This window comes from Heloderma suspectum, chromosome 2 (genome assembly GCF_057233095.1).
Source record: "Heloderma suspectum isolate Gila_16-S chromosome 2, 16-S_ref, whole genome shotgun sequence".
NCBI classification, from domain to species: Eukaryota; Metazoa; Chordata; class Lepidosauria; order Squamata; family Helodermatidae; genus Heloderma; species Heloderma suspectum.
The window spans coordinates 53,597,629-53,616,040 of record NC_139459.1 but is presented as its reverse complement, the minus strand read 5'-3'; the positions used below and the strand labels follow the sequence as shown (position 1 = coordinate 53,616,040).

Below are 18,412 nucleotides of genomic sequence, written 5' to 3'. Positions count from 1 at the left end.
TAGGAGATAAGATGGTATATAAATGTTAAATAATAATAATAATAATAATAGCAACAACAATAATAATAGTAGAACAGGTTGTGCAGCTAGGGGTTGGAAAACTGGGAGAGTGAGGACATGAAGGCATAAAGCTCTGATCCATAGCGAGTGATCCCAATTGCTTATCTCAGAACAAACCTACATGTCTTTGGATGTTGGGTCACTGCCAAAAGCATGTCTTGCCACTCTCAGAATTGTGTTACATTTCCCTGTCCCTGCTCCACATTGCTAGTTGCTTCTGGTAGAGATAGGGGATGGGACAGATAAACGACTAAGGGTCCAATCCTATGCATGTTTAGACAGAAAAAAGTCCTACAAATTCTCAGCATGCCCCAGCCAGCCCTAGAACTGTAGGAATTTTTTCTGTCTAAACATGCATAGGATTGCACCCTAAATGACATAAGTGGGGATGGCTATTGATTTTATTTACTGTGGTTTATGGTAGATGTACTTGTAGTGTTAATGCTGCAATAATCAATTCCCCTTTAACCCTACAAAGGAAGCTGCCTATCAGTCTATCTAGCTCAGTACGTTCTACACCAGGGCTAAGCAACACTCATCCCCTACTGCCTCCCAGTGTGGTCCCCACCATCCTTTGCCATGCCACCAAATTCAGCAGTGGTGACCAGGGGAAAGCCAATGTACTTCATGAAATACCTGTCTGTATCACGATAGACCACTTTCAAATTCTGCAAGAGATAATCTGAGACATGACTTCTCAGACTTGCTGCCATCATTTTGGTAATAAATTCAAGATGGCGATACTCTTATGACAAATGGATATCATCTCAGATATGGCAATTGATGTAAAAATTACCTGGGTAATCTGTATGGGAAGATAGCAAAAGCCATACTGCTTAGCTTTCCTCCTCACTGAATCAGACTTTCTGTAGGAAAAGGAGGCTGAGACTGTAGGGATTTTAGTCTTAAATTCTATAAAAATTCAGGACTTGCCCCCAAATCTTCTTTCATAGCTGACTTTTTTTAGCTGTGGGGGAAAGACCAGTTATGGGCTTCATAGAAAACTAATGCTGCAGTCCTGATGAGCCACCAGTGATAATACCAAGGCAAGGAATCAATAAGACGTTGCAAAGCACAGCATAGCTCACTATACCAACCACCTTGGTTGGTTCCAGAAAGGCGGTATAGAAATGTAATAAATAAATACTACCAATATTGAGTACCTGGGTTATTTACATTAACACAACCCTACTGTTTTGATCCTTGTCCAACCCAGGAAAAAGTGCTTTAAAGTAAATCTTCTGCCCAATACAAGGGGTTAGCACTGAAACTGTGGCTAAGTACTATAGGAAGACTCTCTGTAACTGCTAGCATAAAGGATCTTCTCCATATGAGAACCCCAGTGGAAACCCTGGGGCCTAATCTACGCAAAAAAATAGGATCCTGTTAGGGTGGCCAGGTGTCCTGCCTTACCAAGGATAGTCATCTATTTTGGGGAGCTTGCAGAGGACAGTCCTCTATTTGGCAAGGTGCCCAGTCCAAGTCTGGTTAAAATCAAAGAACCCTAAGGAAGGAGAGCAGGGGTATTGAAGTAGCCCATCAACAGCATCTGAACAGCAGACTGACACAGAAATCACCTGGTCAGTCTTCTCCACTATGGTGACATATATTGTATTTGTAATTAAATTATAGTTATTATTTCTAAATTTGTACCTATGTATACATTTATATATGAAAATGTTATGCAAATTGGTGCCCCCTTTTTCTCTTTTTTTGGTGATATGTTTCCTCTTTTTTGGCAATGTGTCAGCAGCCACCCTAGATCCAGTTGACCTAATGCTGCCTTCAGTTATTAGTCTGATTTGATCTGAAACATTTCCATTCCTTTCAGTAGTAACCACTGAAGATTAATTGGTTTTCAAATTGCAATTAAAGACATACAATGGATGAACAAATGTACCATATTTAGCTCTAATTTTTAACCAGGTGCCTTCAAGCCTACAGGCAAAATGGCAGGGTCTTGTTCCAGCTGGGATGGAACTTGCCCAAATGGCAGTCCGTATGGCTCAATATTTCACCCCAGGTTTTACACAGAGTCTCTCTCTCTCTCATTTTTAAAAGATACATTTCTGTATTGCGAGTTCCAGCTTGAAGAAAGCCAAAGCCTTAAGCAAAGTTAACATTACTTTAATATAATGTAAAATTGTCACAACACATATTTATACTTCTTTTTTTTCTTTGGAATTATTTTAACAGTTAGTCATACTGCTATGGCAACTCTCTTGTTCATTGAATTGAATATAATAAGAAAGCTTCAAATATTTAGAAAAAAATACTCAGGAAATCTAAGATCGGAAGACGGTGACAAAGGAGAGAGCCTTCTTGGAGGTGGCCCCCAAATGATGGAATGGTCTCCCTGATGAGGCCCACCTGGCGCCAACATTGTTATCTTTTCAGCACCAGGTTAAGACCTTTTTCTTCTCCCAGGCATTCAGCAACACATGATAAGTTTTAATCGATCCTGGAATGTTTTATGATTATGATTGCTTGCTTTTGAGATTGTTTGAAGTTGTGTTAGATATATGTTTCTCTTGTGTATATTGTCTGTTGGTGTGTTTTTATGTAAATGGTTTTTAATCTCTGTATATTATATTTTTAATGTTTTTAATTTTTGTAAACCACCCAGAGAGCTTTGGCTATTGGGTGGTATAGATAACAACAACAACAACAACAACCTCTAAGGGTGCATTTCTATTAATCATTTGATATTAGCCAGCCAACTTTAGTAGCAGCACAACACAAGGCACTAGAGGAGAAGGCTTATAAAGAATACTCCCAAGTACTCCCCTCCTATTCAAGTGAACAGGCTGTGGATGACCCAGCTTATTTCATGGTCATTTGGAAGCAACCCAATCAGAATGAGGGTGACACTCTCACTCCTCTTCTCCAACATATTGCCCTGCTAGAATTGGCTAGACACTCAACAAGCAGGGCACATGTAAAAACTTCTTAAATTGACCTTATTTCAGTAGACAGACAGACAGACATGGGAACAATCTTCATTCCTTGTAATAATTAAAAAATAAATGAATGATGTCTCTGGAATTATTCATCGAGGAGGCTGTTGTTCTATCTAGCCTGAAAGGGGTAATAGTAAGACTATTGTTAAAGAAGTTGTACATAAATTAGGGAAATACAGGCCTCTATCAAATCTCTATTTTCTAGCCAGGGTGAAGGAGTGAGCTGAGACCAAATAGCTCTAGGTGTACCTCTGTGATATGGGTTATCATTCAATTCCCCTTATGGCCAGGGTCCTTGACTAAGGCTCCCTGAGTTGATGACACACACCAAGCAAAAGACAGGGTGATCCATTTTATTCTCTTCAACCTTGTGCTAGGACGTGTGTGCTGTTGCACTGACATTAATGCATGGTAATGAGCACGCTCTGTTTTCTTAGGGTGAAGTCCTATGCATGTTTTGACAGAAAAAAAAATCCTACAGCATGGCCGGCTGGGGAATGCTAGGAACCGTAGGACTTTTTTCTGTTGAAACATGCATAGGATTGTGCCCTTAGAAAATAAGCACACACTATTCTCTGTACTTAGAAAAAGTACAGTAATGTGCAAGGCAGTGGGTGAGCAAGGAACCATCTGTGTAAGCTCTAAGATAGCAGACTGGACCTCCAGCCTCTTTATCAAGCCAGTGTGTGCACAAAAATCTGAGCCAAGCCAATTCAAGGAGATGTTTGGAGGGACACACCTCTGAGCTGTGAACCCTGCTGATGACAATGAAAAATGAACAGGAATCAGGTTCATAAGAATAGTGACATTTCCTGTCCTTAGTTTGGTCCATTGCTTGTCAGATCTGACCACTTCTCGAAGGGAGACCAATTTGTCTGCACCCTGCATATTCCTCCATTTTCCAAAGACTTCAGATTTAATAAACCCTTGCTCCATAGACCAAAGTGTCAGTCAATGGCTTTGCCTCTTCCTGTGCATCTATTGGTACTGCAGCAAAAGCAACCTGGAGATCTCCTTTCAGTTAGAAAAGTCATATTTATCTTTTTGGACTGAGATCTACAGAGATACTAATTTGAAATGTCCCTAAAATAGACAGACAGACGTTGTTCCTTCTCACTGAATTTATCACTAAATCTTGCCCGGAAGTATTTTATGTGAACTGAAGTGAAACAAGATTGTAGGAAAGGTATTAACTGGCAACTGCCTCCACTCCTATTAAGGGGGGGAGCCTGGGATGTTTGCGGAGTCTACTACACCTTACTGCATTAACGGAAGCAGAAGGCTGTAGCAGCAGTTGCCCTTTGAATATTTTAATTATGTATTGTATGCACATTTAGCACTATTAGGATGTGGTTTTGCCTTCTTTGGAAAGGTTCATGCCCCATAAAATGTGTGCAGTGTGATCCAAAGAATATTTATTCAGTTCCACTAAATTCAGTTAGACTTGTTCCCTAGCAAATGTGTTTAGGATTGCAGCCTTGGTCTCTAAGCAGCCACTTTTGATTGCTTTCAGGGAAACTGAAAAGTCCTATTCTACGCACTGGCATCAATGGGAATAGATCCCAAGCAACCACTTCCCAAACCTATCCAGCTAATAAGCAATGATGGGAATTATTGCAACAGCGGTGCCATATGCTTGTACTCTCTATTATTACTCATCATCGCTCATCTGCAATCTTTTTAGACTACCTGATGGACCGTTAATTGCTTAACACTGATTAGGTTTGCCATAAATTACACTGCTAAAATATTCTACTCTTCATTTAATTAATTTTGCCAGTTTCACCACATTGCTGTCAGTTGATTAATTGCTCTGTTGCTCGCAGTTGGTTAATTTGGACTCTGTTCACTTAATCACTGTCTCTTGATTAACTCATTATCACTTGTTCTCAGTACTGACTGCCAGATCCTCAAAATGATGGCCCCACGTAAGGCAGCCTTTCCCCACCCAATGCCCTCCAGATGTTTTTGACTACAACCCCCAGCATTCCTGACCATTGGCCATGCTGGCTGGGGCTGGCAGCAGTAGAAGCCCAAAACATCTGAAGGGCACCAGGTTGGGGGAGGTTACCCCAAGGCATACTTTCGTCCTTGCATCCATCACTTCATACCAAATTAACAGTACTTTGGTGTTGTGGGAATCTCATGAAAGGTTTGTTTCACACTGGAGAAGCTGAGGAGGGTTACACAGATACAGCTGTAGAGCAGAGGTGCACAATTTCTCATTCAACAAGCAAAACCAGCCATGCTTGGCAGCCTGTCAAGGATTCAATAAACCACCTGCTTTTGCTGCTTGACTGGGAGTTCAGGAACAAGAGTGTGGTCAAGTTCTTGGCAGGTCACAATATAGGCCTGGCAGGCCATGTTCAGCCCCCACTACCTCTTGATTAGCCAAGCCCCCACAGCAACCATTATGTGACTAGCCACATCCTCCATAGGAGCCATTTGTGGTGGTGCCCACAGGAGTTTCTCAAATTTCCCAATATGCCCACGGGTCCAAAAAGGTTGGGGGGCCCTGATATAGAAAATACCGGAAAGCCAGTTTCCACGATATTCGTACTCAGTTGTTTGAATTTTGCTGCTGTGAATTACCTCAGTAATCAAATAAATTTTAATAAAATAAATAGAGATGGCATCTTATTTTTGGACCAGGAAATTAAAACATCTTTCCATTTGTGTGAATGGAGGTCTACTCCTTCACTTTATGCTGGAGACTACTTTGGGATATAGAACTAGAAGCCGATTCTGCCAGTCTGTCTGCAGTGTGATGTAAATTTGATTGGGATTTTTGCACCCATATAGAAGCCAGCACACAATGACTGGGTTCGGATGAGCCACAGCACCCACAGACACCAGGCTGAATATACAACTCCCACTCAGGGGTTGTTGTGTCATACAAACCAGGTGAACATGGATTATGCAAAGGTTGTTGCATAACCCACGCTTGCTGGGTTCACATGATAGAACAACTCCCAAGCAGGGGTTGCACATTCAAAATGGCAGCTGCATGCAATCCACGTGTGCCGCAGCCTGTCTGTGGGTTAAATAACCCATGGTAGGCTGTTGTGTTGTGCAAATAGCCCCACTCTGACTCCTCTGTTATGCAACTGGGTTTCAGTAACCCCCATGGAGAAACAATAACATGAGAATGAGCCTTTTAGTGAAAGTTGTGAGAGACGACAAAACACAGCTTCCCTCTATATCTATCCTCCAGTTTCAGCCTGCCCATGAACATTTGCAATCCACCTGTAACCACTTCTTAATAGAAATCATATCCACAGTAGCCACTTATGCATCACCAAAAAAAAGAGGACCAAAGAGGACACAGATCTGCATAAAACCTTCATATCCTAATTTATATGTATAGATGCAAATTTAGAAAGACTTACTATAATTCAAATAGAAATACATCTCGGCATAGTGGGACAGACTCTAACCACGTGACCTGTGTGTCTGCTCGGTCTCTTTCCAGGTGCTAACTGTAGATGGGTAACTTCATGGCCCCTCTCTCCTCTCCCTTCTTATGGTTCTTTATCTTTAAAGTGGACTTGGACTAGACAGCCATCAAACAGAGAACTGTCCTCTGAGAGCCCTTCAAATAGAGGACTGTAAAGTAGGGCACATGATCACTCCATTTAGGCAACCTGTAAAAATGTGATCTGCTGTGGAAGGCATTTTTTTTCCTTCTAGAACAACCACGGAGTTAATTGGCTCCTGGATATTGATTTTAAGGCTGTTGAGATGTTTTCTCTGTTTCTTTGGTTACGTGTTGTATTGGCAAGATTGTTGGATTTTTTAATGAAGTAAATTCTCATTGTATTTTATTTTTGTACTCTCTAACCACTTTGGGGGCCTTGGCTGAGTACATGCTACAAATCTGATAAATTACTGAATAAATATGCCCAAATTAGGCAAATATGAGCTGAATTTGTCACATGCAAAGGGCCACTACTGAAAGGCAATCTTTTAAACCTTCCTTCCCCTCCTCCATCATTCACAACCTATAACTGCTATCAATCTAGATACAAAGGATCAGATAATGACCATTCCAGTTGGAATAAATTAGCCCCAGGTGTATTTCTCACAGTTTGCATATCTTATAGATTCTGGCAGCCTATGCCCTGGTTCATACGTAATGACAACCCGGAGTATAGGTTGAGTATGGGTTGCTGTTGAATCATGGTTGTCATTACATGTGAACCCTGCACTATGGCTTGACTATGGGTTGTTTAGGGATGTCAGAGAATTCTGCCACGGATCTCGGTGAGGCCGAATGCCAGTAAATTCAGCCCCCCGAAATCCGTGGCAGAACGAAGCCCCCCCCCCACCCCCCTGCCCCGTGAAATGGGCCCGGAACGGAGCACCTACCTGCTGCTGTCCGTGCTGACTTGCAAATGGTGGCCGCATCTGCGGCTGCCATTCACTTCTTCCATATAGCCGTGATAGGCTACATAAATACTTACGTAGCCTATCACGGCTGATGCAGGGATGCCATTTGCGTCCCTGCGGAAGCCGTGATAGGCTACGTAAGTATTTATGTTGCCTATCACGGCTTAACTAAGGGAACGCAAATGGTGGCAGCTATGGCAGCCGCCATTTGCGTCCCCTTTTTTTGCCGTTTTAGCCTACGTAAATATTTACGTAGGCTATTATGGCAAAAAAAAGGGGGGATGCAAATGGCGGCCACCATGCCGTTTGCGTCCCTGCAGGCTGCCCAGCGGCTGGATGTTCGGCTGTGGGTGGCCCCGGCCAGTGGCTCTGCGGAATCTCCGCAGAGCGGAGCCGGCCGGAGAGAATTTTGGGGGGAGGGACAGAGCGCCTCCCCCCCACCGTGAATGTCACCCTTCGAAAAGGTAAGTGACTTTTGTACATCCCTAGGGTTGTTAACCACAAACAACCCAAAGTGTACAACCCAACAGTAAACCATAGGTTCTCTTCTTGGGTTAACAACCCATAATTAAACCATAGTGCAAGGTTCACATGTAACAACAACCCACTATTCAATCACAACCCATACTCTGGGTTGTCGTTACGTGTGAACCTGGCCATTGTGTTCTAAAGCCATTAAATTTGATTAGACTTATAGCCTGCTCTGGATCTTCAAATACACATACACTGTATATCATTTATCCCTGGGAGCATTAGCAGGTGATTGTTTATGCAATGGACTCCAAAGTTCCTAGAGTGTCTTCTGTCCTATTCTTTGATAAGACAGTCTGAGTCTTTGTAAAAGCTAGTGACACAAGAATCTTAAAATGTATAAGATAAAACTATTCAAACTCAACCCATCTAATGCCAGCTGAACGATTCCTAAATATTCATAATATATGCACAAATACACAAATTATCCTCTGCATTAGATAACTATACTTGAAGGGATGTGTCTGTATAAATGCTTGAGTATGTATCTTTTAAATGTATTAGTAGGAAAGACATCTGAGCTGGTACCATGTTAGAATCCTTCTGGAATAAGGCTGCCATGCTAAAACAGGAATGAGTGTGTTATGGGGATTCAAACGTGAAAATCTGAGGTTGTGGGATTCTTGTGTAACCCTCCTCCTTCCCACATTAAGAATTTAGGATTTAGGACTGGGATATTCCTCCACTGTTATGTGATCAGGAAACCCACGATGGATGCTTCACACAATATAGAAAGAGGTGATGGCTGTACGTCCATCCCTTATCCCAACACAACCATAATGTCTGAAGAGAGACATGTATTGACAAACATGCAATGAATGCCAGGCTCCCAGGCACATGCTTATTACACTGTGTTTGCAAGCAAACACCTCCCCTTCAAATGTTATCGCATTCACCCAGTGGAGGCTGGTGGCTCCGATGTCAGTGGGGCAGTGAATCCGCTCCGGCTTTCAGTCAGAACTCTAAAGGAGCTTCACACCTCGGATAGCTCCTTTAGAGTACTGACTGAAACTTGGAACAGATTAACCACCCCACTGACATGGGAGCCACCAGCATCCATTGCTTTCACCACAGCAGCACATGATGCACATGCTGGAAAAATCTCTTTTCCACATGGTGTGGAGCAGCCCTCGATGATGGGATGCTTGAAAGAATCCTAGGATAAAGCAGCACAGTGAAGCAGACCCACACATTCACCCTGCAGTGGGACCTCGGCATGCGTAGGACCCAGTGATGGTTAATACTGGCCTGCTTGGGAGGCCTGTGCTGAACTCAGTGTTAAATACCACACTTCTCTGAATTGCATCACCGGCTGTCCCCTGCTTCACTCAAGCAGGCACACAGAGGCAGTCATAACATTCAAAACATGTGGCCACTGACACCAATCTGCCTTCCTGCTAAGCCTACACCTGGAATGTTCCTTTATAACAGGAGTGTTGAGCCTCTGTCAGCCTGAGCCCCCCAGGGCTGAGCTTCTGCATCCCTGCTCTATAGTATCGACAGTTCTTTTGTTCTGTTCATCACTTGGAACATAATCACCAATAGGCTGCTATGCGATAAGACATCCTCAGAACACGTGCGGATCAGGAAATTCTCCCAGTATAGTAAATAAGACAGTCTGAGCTTCACACAAAGACACTGTCTCCTCATTCTGTCACTGCAGGACTCTCAATTGGCCTGTTTAGCCTAATGGTTAAATCAAAAAATCATAGAATAGTAGGGTTGGAAGGGGCCTACAGGGCCATCGAGTCCAACCCCCTGCTCCATGCAGGAATCCAAGTCAGAGCATCCCTGACAGATGGCTGTCCAGCCTCGTCTTGAACGCCTCCAGTGTGGGAGAGCCCACCACCTCCCTAGGTCATTGGTTCCATTGTCGTATTGCTCTAACAGTCAGGACGTTTTTCCCGATGTTCAGCTGGAATCTGGCTTCCTGTAACTTGAGCCCATTATTCTGTGTCCTGCACTCTGGGATGATCGAGAAGAGATCCTGGCCTTCTTCTCTGAGACAACCTTTCAAGTACTTGAAGAGCGCTATCCTATCTCCCCTCAGTCTTCTCTTCTCAAGCCTAAACGTGCCCAGTTTTTTCAGCCTCTCGTCATAGGGCGTTGTTTCCAGTCCCCTGATCAGCTTTGTTGCCCTCCTCTGAACCCTCTCCAGTGTGTCTGCATCCTTCTTAAAGTGTGGTGCCCAGAACTGGACACAGTACTCCAGATGAGGCCTAACCAGTGCTGAACAGAGGGGAACTAGTACTTCCTGGGATTTGGAAGCTATGCTTCTATTAATGCAGCCCAAAAGAGCATTGGCCTTTTTTGCAGCCACATCACATTGTTGGCTCATATTCAGCTTGTGATCTACCACAATTCCAAGATCCTTCTCGCTTGTAGTGTTGTTGAGCCACGTATCCCCCATCTTGTAACTGTGCATTTGGTTTCTTTTTCCTAGGTGCAGAACTTGGCATTTATCCCTATTAAATGTCATTCTGTTGTTTTCTGCCCAGCACTCCAGTTTGTCCAGATCACTTTGAATTTTGTTTCTGTCTTCCAAAGTATTAGCTATCCTGCCCAATTTGGTGTCATCTGCAAATTTGATCAGCATTCCCTGCACCTCCTCCTCCAAGTCATTAATAAAAATGTTGAAGAGCACTGGGCCCAGGACTGAGCCCTGCAGTACCCCACTCGTTACCTCTCCCCAGTTTGAGAAGGTCCCATTGATAAGCACTCTTTGAGTCCGATTCTGTAGCCAACTGTGGGTCCACCGGATTGTTGTTTCATCTAGCCCACTTTGAGCTAGTTTGCTCATCAGGATATCATGGGGCACTTTGTCGAAAGCTTTGCTGAAGTCAAGGTATATGATGTCTACTGCATTCCCACGGTCCAAAAGGGAGGTTACTTGATCAAAAAATGAGATCAGATTCGTCTGGCAGGACTTGTTTTTGACAAATCCATGTTGGCTTCGAGTAATCACGGCATTGTTTTCAAGGTGCTTCCAGATGGATTGCTTTATCATCTGCTCCAGAATTTTGGGAGCGGTGATCCAGAAATCATCGCTGCCCATCCAGCATCAATGCTGAGTTGACACAGAGAAATTACAAATTCCCTTTGAGTTCCTGTCTTGGCATCTCTGCCAGCAAGGATCACTGAGAAGATTACCTGGGTCAATGCATCCATGTTGACCCTGGTCATATTTGCCCTTGCATTCCTTCCTATTTCAGAGCATGTATTGGCCTCCTGTGGTGTTTGCAGGCTGAGACTTAAAAAGCATGATGATAGATCAGTGCTAATGACTATATCTTATCTATTTCCAAAGTCACAGTCTGCATGGAAAACAGGGGTGGCAGTCAGAATAGGAAAAAACAATCTCTACCTAGTGTAGAAATGCCCTACCTCTGCAAAAAAAGAAGAAAAAAAAGAAGGGGGGGTCATTCTAAGTCCACGCTCACTCAAGCAACTCACAACAGGCAAGGGTTGCATATGTACAACATCCTTTGGGTACCATGGAAGCTCCAGGGAAGCCCTTGACATGGACAGCAGCACATAAATCAAATAAACTGAAGGCCCAGTTGAGACTCAGTATAAGGAAATATGGCTTAGGAGCTTGGTACAGGCAGGGGCAATGGAAGCAATATCCACTTTGGAAAGGAATCCAGGGGTACCAGCAAGGGGGTTGAGACAGTAGGGCCGCCATGGGAGGCTAGTAGTGTGTGCCAGTATGATTAGTTGCAGGACTTGCATGTCTATGAGTGGACATGAAAGGGAAGTGAGGGAAGTCGGGGGGGGGGGTAGTTTTCCTAGGGTGACAAGATGCTGATGATCTTGCATCATGTGGATAAGGGACTAAGGTACAGTTGGTCTCATTAGGGCAGAGGCACACAAGATGCATCCTTTGAGTCAAACACAACCTATGCACAGCCACTGGATGGCCTATCGCCTATTTGTATTGAATTAAAAACAGCTTTTTAGACTTAGCAAGCTGGCTTCTGAAGGGAGAGAAAGTGACATTAAACAGAGGCTGGACTGCCCATATATATACATTAGTATATGCATGGAACATGCACTGCACTCACCTGGGGCTTCCCCCTGCCCCACAGAAGCTCTAGGTACGCTGGCTAGAGTGAATTATGGGCGAGGGGGTGACATACCCTCGTACTTTGCCCTAGATTAGTACGCTGCTCTATTTCCTAACCACTCATTGTGGAGCAGACCCACGAGTAGCACTGTTGGTCTCCAACAGCGAAAAATGTTAATTGTGCTGTGACATCACAGAGCAGAGGTGTTGAACCTCAGGCCCCGGGGACAAATCTGGCTCACCTGGGGTCCCAATCCTGCCCTCCAGCATTCCCCAGGTGGCCACACACCCTTCCCATGTCACCAGCTGGTTCCCGCTTTTTTCCCCGCTGACTGCCTGTAGTTTGGTGGTTTCCCAGCTTTTGCGTGATTTCTTCCCCATTCTCAAAAGTTGAAATGGCTCTCCTAAGAGCTTTAAGCTAAAATATGCTGGAATTTTGGGTCCCACCCCCTTTCATCTTTGGTCCCACCCCTTTGCCTTTGGCCCTGCCCACCACTGGAATGTGGCCCCCAAGAGTTTCTCTGAAATTGGACTCGGCCTTCTGCTGCACAAGCCACCTGAACAACCCATCAACATCCCATCTTAGAGAAATATTATTCCTAAGAATCCAATTTATTGTGGCATGAACTTTTGAAGACAACAACCTAGTTCATTGCCATCCCCTATACCTGCTACAAGATGTAATGGTGGTTACTATCTTCGATGGCTTTAAAAAGAGTTTTAGACAAATTCATGGTAGAAGAATCTGTCTATGGCTATTAGACATCCTGGCTAGATGGCACCTCCATGTTCAGAGACAGACTATCTCAGAATACCAGATGGTGTGGATAAACAATGGGAGAGGGCCATTGCCTTAAGGCAGGGGTCCCCAATGTGGCGCCTATGGACACCTCCAAAGGTACCTGCAAGGGGGTCCCCAATGTGGTGCCCACAGGCACCCCAAAAAGGTGTTGTTGTTGTAAATATACATATATGAATTTTGTATGAAATGCATACAGCTTCCTAGCAATTATACATAGGCTTCAACAAAAGCAGAGCAAATATCCAAATAAGTATCCATTTGAAGGTGGCATCTATAAGTCACCAGTTGAAATACTGAGAGTGTTGCAATCCAATGCATTATAGGAGGTGAGTGTTTATCCTTCTGATGTTGTAATATCAGTCTTTTAGCTGTCAAAAGGGTGCAGAGAATCCATTTATGCTGAACATTTGTTAATTTCCATGAAGTAGGTAAACAATTTAAAAGAGGGTGTACATCAGTGAATATTAAAGGCTGTTCCAGTACAAAATTTATCTGTGTAATAACCTCCTCCCCCCAAAAAGCAACTACTGGACAATGCCAAAACATACGTTTAAAAGAAGCATTAGCTGTATTGCATCACCAGCAATTAGCCAAAGTAGACAATCCTGTATTAAAGAGACACTGCAGTATCCAATATACATAAACGTTTTTGCTGACGCAGCCTAAGATCCATAGACGTGACAGGTAGACACCAAAACAGTGATCCACTGATTAGGCATTTTGTGGTGGTGCTCACAGCAGTTTCTCAAATTCTGAAATGTGTCCACGGGTCCAAAAAGGTTGGGGATCCCTGCCTTATGGCCTGCATGTGGTCTCCATAAAAGCATCTGGGCTGACCACTATAGGAAACAGAATGCTGGACTAGACAGACCCTTGGTCTGATTCATCAACACGCACTTTGGTAAAATTGGCTGTCAAAGCTGAGGGCCAAGGCTCACGGATTCTACTGCACCAGACCAGTTAATTACTTCTTCACTCAGTGCATTATTTCTTCACACAGCTCATAGTTAAACTATGGAATTTGCTACCACAAGATGTAGTGATGACCACCAACCTGGACATCTTTCAAAGGAGATTAGACAAATCCATGGATGATAAGGTTACTAGTCCTGGTGACTATATGCTACCACCAGTATCAGAGGCAGCATGCCCTGTGTATGCCAGTTTCTGGGGAACACCAGAGGGAAGGTGCTATTGCACTCATGTCCAACATGTGTGCTTCCCACAGGCACTGGTGGGCCACTGTGTGAACAGAATGCTGGACTAGATGGACCTTTGCTCTGATCCAGCATGGCTCTTCTGATGTTCTTACTTCCGGAAAGTGTTCCAAAGTCTCACTCCCCCCCCCCACGCCCATCTTCCCCTTGAAAGAGTCTCCCGCTAGCCCCATGCTCCCCCTGTCCCTTTTGCCCTCCTGGCAACATTTGCAGACTAGGGGTGCAATCCCTCCCTCCCTCCCTCCCTCCTTTATTGCTTGCTTGCTTGCATTTCTATCCCACCTTTTCCCCTCTTGCAAGGAACTCAGGGCAGCATACATAATCCTCCTCCTCTCCATTTCATCCTCACCACAACAACCTGTGGTTGGGCTGAGAGTCTGTGACTGGCCCAACGCCACCCAGTGAGCTTCCCTGGCTGAGTGGGGACTAGAACCCGGATCTCCCAGCCCCAGCGCTCTAGCCGCTACACCACACTGGAGTCGTGGGGCGTTTTTCCGGTCCAAGCATGCATAGGATTGCGCTCTAACTCGCTTGCTCGTGAAGCCATCGCCAGAATACGCCGCAGCGCGCCCCTTCCCTTCTCTTCTCCAGAGCTGCTGCTGCTGCTGCTGCTGCTAAGGGCGGCGGGCAGGGCCTTGGTCTCCCTAAAGCGTCCCCGGACGACGCCCCGCCGGTCCCCGCTCCTCCGGCTCGCCTCCTCTCTCCGTCCCGCCTGCCTCTTTCTCTCGCCCTGCTCGCCCTCCCTGTTAAACAAGAGGGCGCCAGGCAAGACGGCTCAGCACCGCCGCCGCCACTGCCCGACTCCACACACGCAAGACCCGGCGGGACAAAGGAGCCAGGCGGCCTCCCGGCCGGAGCGCTCCGTCCACGTGGCTGCCGGAGGCCGAGACCTCCCAGGCGCCCTCTCCGAAAGGCCGGGGCGACGCCAGGCAGGCAGGCAGGATGCGCCGGCTGGGAGCCGCCTTGCGCCCGGCTCGGCTCGGCTCTCCGGTGGGGAGAGGAGGCGAGTGTGCACGGCAGAGGGCGGGCGACCGGATGGGTCCCGAAGAGCCCCTCCGAAATCCCTCGCAGCAGGCGGCGGCGGGCGGAGCTCAGCCTCCTGCTAGATCCCTGAGCGGGGCATCCAGCTCGAGTTCTCGGATCGCCTCTGGGAAGCGAACCCCAGATGCGGAACTTCCTCGGCCCTTCCGCGGAGCCTCGCCTCGCCTCATCCACTGTCCAGCCTACACTTCCCCGGAGACGGCAAGGCATGGAGGCAGCGGGTTCCTCCCTGCACGCGCCCCCCAGGAAGGAAAGGGGAACAGACTTTGCTTTCTCTGGGGAAGGAAACGTGGGTTTAGCGCCTGCCTTGCAGCCTGGCTGCCCCATCGTGCATGGCAAGAGGCCGCTACAGCAACGGTTCAAGCAGACCGGAACATTTCCCCTATACACCGGGGAGAGCCATCCGTTGGTTTTGTTTCTGAAAATAGAAAGATTAAGAGGGGTTTGTTGAGGGCTCGGGCCTGGAAACTCGGCCTCTAAAGCCAAGCACCGATCCCCGCCGCGAAAATCAAGCGAGCCAGTGTGAAATTAAGAGAAGACTGAAGAGTGGAGCGTGGCAGCTGCCTGAGATTGTATGCTCCTTGCGGGCATAACCTGCATAAGTTACTTACGCAACTCATACGAACTTAGGCGCGGCTCTATACTGAATATTGGTCTGTCTAGCCCAGCACTGACTGGCAGCGGGTCTCTGTGGTTTCAGGCAGGATTCCTTCTTAGCCCTACCTGGACATGCCGGGGACTGAACCTGGGACCTTTTGCATGCAAAGCGGTTGTTCTACCGCTGAACTACGGTCCCTCAATCACGTACCGTGAAGCAAGCACACAGTCTGCCAGAAAGATTCGCCTTCTTAGCTGGAAAGCCTGCTCTCTCTCTCCAGATGGGAAAGAGTGGAGATGAAGCGCGGGGGGGGGGGGAGACCCCCATCCCACACACACACCTTCTACCTATACTCAGAAAGTCGTTCACAAGTGCATCTATATCACTTTCCCCCTCGACACTTGATGACACACAATTCAATGTATTAAGTGACTCCGCTGGAAAACATTGTGCCTGAAGTGATACGAGGTGACCTGGCCCTGATAGGACAGTTCTGTTTGTGATCGGAGGGCTCGTTCACACATGCAAATCATCACTTGACACACAGCCATCGACCTAGCCCAGAGTCACAGCGCCTCTTTATTATTACTTGCACGTGTTCCAGACTTCAACTCTGGCATTTAAAAAGCAAAATCTGGGATTGATCCCTGGTTCAATTTAAGCCGGTCCATACGAAGACTAAATGAACTGATAGTTTTTTTGTTTAAAGCAAAATTCATGCCGTACAGCGTTTATGCTACGGAACGTTTATTCCCTACATAATAAAAATTCAGTTCCAGGCTTAACTAAAATGGGGCGGGGGGGAGTTGTGCAGGAGGCAGGGAACGGTGAAAACAAAAGTCCTGGAAGACGATTGTTTGGCATTAATTGCGGATATAATTGCATTAAGGCTCCCAAGGTAGCGTTAAACACGCAATTATGCTCCACGCCCATCCCGATGAGCGGGGACTGCCGCTCGCCCGCGCGGATAAATCTCGCGCTCTCAGTCTCGCCCTCCCCGAGCCTGGCGTTCGCCATTTCCCCAGCAGGGGGAGCCGAGGATCTATCCAAGGCCGCGCGGCTCCTGGACTTCAGGCTCGGCGCCTCGGCTGCGCCCAGAGGCGGCCCGCGCCTGCCCGTCCGGGCTCCCGGTTTCAGAAGCGTCGCCGATCCGAACCAGTGGGCGCGCCGATGTGACCCGGGAGCAGCGGCCGCGGACTCCGCCCTCCCTCGGCAGCAGCCCATCCATTTCCCCGCAGGGGGGAGTCGGGGTTTATTGCCAGGCCCGCCGACCACTTGCAGGAGCGCGCGCGTCCCTTCCGCAGCCGGGGAGGTCGGGTCACCGGGGGGGGGAGGGGCCCGCCTTCGGACCGGGCCAGCAGCGCTCTGGTTCCCCAGCTTGCTTTAAAAAAATAGTCCGGCAACTGCCTCCTTTTCCCAAACGCAGGGCTGGGAGTGTCGAGGGTGGCGGGTGGCGGCGGGGTTGGGGGTCTGCAAGGAAGTCAGGGCGGAGGGAAGCGATCACTCGCCGAGAGGATGACGAGGGACTTCTCCTGGGGCACGGAAGAAAACCCCGGCCCGGCCCCGGTGACATGGCCGAGCCCGCCAGAGGGGCCGAGCCCGGCAAGGCTTTTCGCGACGCGCGCTGCGCCTCGCGGCTGCCGCGACGCTCGCTCGCTCTCCCGCGCTGCCAGCGAGCGCGGAAAGAGGCGGGCGCGCCGGGAGGCAGGCAGAGGGGGCGCGGGCGCGCGCGGCGGCGGGTTCCCGCAAGCGCCGAGACGCCGGAGCAGACGAAACGAGGCTCCGCCGCCGCGTTTCCACGCGCCGCGCGGCTTTCCTCGCCCCGGTTGCACGCGCGCGCCCCGCAGCCCCCGCCGTCGCCACCCCGCCCCGTCTCCCCACGCTGCCTCCGCTTAGCTCTGCCAAGTCTCAACTCCGCGTTTGGGTGGTGGGCTGCTCTCCCTCTCCCGGGAGGACGCGTTTTGCAATCTGGATCAGCGGGTCAGTCGTTTAAAAAGAGAGGGGGGGAGAGAGAGCTCCCGGAGACTTTCGCTGTCTTCCTAACTCCTCCTTTCCAACAGCCCGTCTGTGAACCCTGGCTTGGAGGCGGAAATCAAGTCGGATGCATGGAGGGATGTTCAGACAGACAGAGGAGGTCGATCCTAGTCTGTGACCATTGCAGAGCGCGCGCCGGGGAGCCTCCCTGAGAGTAAAAGTTTCCAACCAGAAGGAAGCCCAAGGGGATTTCGGTCACTTCCCCCGACGCTGCTGCTGTCCAGAGCCTGCTTGGGCGAAGGGGCTTTCCCCGCCACCGAAAAGTCCCACTTCTACTTCGTAAAGCAAAACCAAAAATAAAAGGGGACGGGGGGAGGTGGTCGCTGAAAAAGAAACCTGGAAATGTTCCTCGAGACCAGTTAAAGCCGGCTATGAGGTGCAAGGGTGAGGCGAGGAGGGGAGGGGAGCGTTTGCCCCCCGTGACCCCTGCGGTCGCCGGCCAGTGTGGCTGGAGGGGGACTCCTGGTGGCTCTCCTCCCGGGAGATCTCAGGAGACCCCACCAACCACCCCAGCCTGGAGAGGAGGAAAAACTGCTTTCCAGGACCCCACCCCAGCATGCAAGGAAGCGATCCATCATCCGCCGCACCGCTCAGCCCATTCAGCCGAAACAGGGGGGCCGAAAACCCGCCCGGCTTCCCACCACCCCCTTCCTCGCAGCGCCGCTTTGTGCATTCGAGCCCCTACAAAGACGCTCTCCCTGCCATTAACCGCTT

At 47.9% G+C, this 18,412-nt stretch overlaps 1 protein-coding gene across 1 annotated transcript in view; it reads right to left on the bottom strand.

The window, feature by feature from the left end:
* VCAN (versican) overlaps nucleotides 1-14,717 on the bottom strand; it is a 193,032-nt gene extending 178,315 nt beyond the window's left edge. The window contains exon 1 of the mRNA XM_084833608.1: nucleotides 14,375-14,717. The gene's annotated coding sequence lies outside the window, so the exon portion shown is untranslated. The remainder of the gene's footprint in view (nucleotides 1-14,374) is intronic.
* Between the last annotated feature and the right edge of the window lie 3,695 nt (nucleotides 14,718-18,412).